Below are 641 nucleotides of genomic sequence, written 5' to 3'. Positions count from 1 at the left end.
ATTATTTACTTTTTAAATGTTAAAACTCATTAATATTTAGATTAGATTTGATTTTGTTTATACTAAATAAAATAGAGTGAATATTCCATTTGACCTCTAACAATTATCTTGAGAGGACAACGAGACCTAAAAAAAACACTTAATCCGACCATAATTTTTTTTTAGGATTGATTAGTTCCTATCCAAAAAATATAACATTAACTTTTTTTGACACAAAAACTAATCTGTTCCATAAAAATAAAACTCAGGAACCGATTGATATTTTTTTTTTCAAAATCCTAATTGTCTTTTGAAATAATTGTTAAGATACTATTTTAAATTTTTCTCAACAAAATACTAAATAAATTTTAAAAAAAATTAAATCATATTTAATAATTTATTACTATTAACTTTTTTTTATTAACTTTTTTTTTTTAAATTGAGGAGGCCGAAGTCTTCACTCACCCACTATGTCCGTCCCTGACCCCGACGCACGTCCCACGGAGAACGGCCACTCTATCCAGCATAATCGGCGGCGATCTGAAACAAAGGGGACTCATGGCAAGCGAAGCTCAACGTGCAGGGACTAAATACGCCGCAAGAGACATTGCATGGAGAGCCGCGCATCGCGGCGATGAGGATTGGATGCGGTTCGGCCCTGC

Source organism: Arachis duranensis, chromosome 7, assembly GCF_000817695.3.
Source record: "Arachis duranensis cultivar V14167 chromosome 7, aradu.V14167.gnm2.J7QH, whole genome shotgun sequence".
NCBI classification, from domain to species: domain Eukaryota; kingdom Viridiplantae; phylum Streptophyta; class Magnoliopsida; order Fabales; family Fabaceae; genus Arachis; species Arachis duranensis.
This window is presented reverse-complemented; position numbering follows the sequence as displayed.